The sequence below is a fragment of the Nicrophorus vespilloides genome, unplaced genomic scaffold (assembly GCF_001412225.1).
Source record: "Nicrophorus vespilloides isolate i.1.1-1 unplaced genomic scaffold, Nicve_v1.0, whole genome shotgun sequence".
In the NCBI taxonomy this organism is placed as follows: Eukaryota; Metazoa; Arthropoda; class Insecta; order Coleoptera; family Silphidae; genus Nicrophorus; species Nicrophorus vespilloides.
The window spans coordinates 6,717-8,639 of NW_017098030.1; positions in this window are offsets into that span (position 1 = coordinate 6,717).

Here is a 1,923-nt window from a genome sequence, read left to right on the forward strand (position 1 = left end):
GGTTTGAAACAGTCCGAGATTTTGTTGACTGTTGTACTTGACTCAATAATAACCAATTGAATCATACAAAAAAAAAGAGTTTTTTCTGCATTAAACATCTAAATTTATTCATGTTTATACATTTCAATTATTCGTGTTTTTCTTTAATTAAAAAGAACAAAAAAAGAGAAATGAGCGGTAATTTTTGAGTAATTTAATGAGTGTAACTAATTTAGCTTTACTACAAAATACGTACGATGTTATTATTATCCATATTGTTCAACGATGTGAGTCAATTCGGGTTTTTATATAAAAAACTCGTAAACGTTTTTTTAGTGGAACGAAAAAAAAATTAATAACAGTACAGGAACACCTCGGACAGTGCTGATTCGATCAGTCCGGATTCGCTGTAGTCTACAATTCGAAATTTTCCAAACTAAATTTTAATTGATCAAAATAAAAAAATCATCACTTTTTTTGCAATTCCTCGATTAGTCTGGTTTCAAACAGTCCGGGAGTTTGTTGACTGTTGTACTTGACTCAACAATAACCAATTGAGAAAAGAGTTTTTTCTGGATTAAACATCTAAATTTATTCATGTTTATACATTTCAATTATTCGTGTTTTATTTTTAATTATAAAGAACAGAAAAAAAGAAATGAGCGGTAATTTTTGTGTAATTTAATGAGTGTAACTAATTTAGCTTAACTACCAAATACGTACGATGTTATTTTTATCCATATTGTTCAACGATGTGAGCCAATTCGGGTTTTCATATAAAAAAAAAATTCGTAAACGTTTTTTTAGTGGAACGAAAAAAAAAATTAATAAACGTTTAAAATATTCAATAATTTAACTAAATTTTCAAATGTAATTATATACTGTTAATTTTTTTTGACTGAATGTATAATAATTTGATTAAAAAAAAACTAACGTTGAAAATTGAATTTTTTATATAAAAAAATATCCAAATTTTATGCACATTCTTCAAACGCACACTAAAAGCTTTCGATAATCTCCATTTGTATAATTATCAAACAGTTTGACACATTTACATAAGCTAATAGATTTGACCCGAATTGAAACAAAATTGAATCAGTCAAAAATTGATTTAGTATTTTTTTTTTCTTAAATTTTACAAAAAAAATATTGCTTTACAAGAACAATACTTAAATGAATGTAATTTAGATAAAAATCTGAAATAAATGTAATTTTTTGTGTTAATTATTAAATTTCAATAAATTAATTTATATAATTATTTTCATTTAAATAATTGTAAAAATTGATCATTCAGTCTAGCAATTGATAATCTTGATAAGATTAAAGTTTGATAATTACATGTAATTACAGTAAATATTCCAATGAGTTTATCGAATCTATATTCTATCTAATAATAATAACAGCAACAAAAAAAATAGTCTAATTAACCGAACACGTTTTCCGTTTTAATACCACGTGTTGTCTGCATCGAAGTATGATGGATCGGCGGATGCATATAGAGTTTAATGGATGAGATCAATAGGAATATATGTCAGTAAAATGCAGAAATATGGAAAAATGAGTAAAATGTGTTAAATTCATAATAATTATAGTAAAAACTATATCAAAGTAATTTTTAATTTTTTCGCAATTTTTTCCATATTTTTATTAAATGTTCATTGTAAATTTCATATAAAGTTTAAATATTTAACATTTTTTTGGTAAATTTCAGAAGATTTTCCATATTGTTATTGAAATCTCATTGTAAATCCCATATAAATATTTAATAGATGAAATTCATTGGAATTTTTGTCAGTAAAATGCAGAAATATAGTAAAAAGTTTGTTAGAAAATATTTTTCTAATATCAATATATTTTATATTTTTTTGGTTAATTTCAAAACATTTTTCATTTCTTTTGCTTAATTTCACAAAATTTTTCATATTGTTATTGAATTCTCATTGA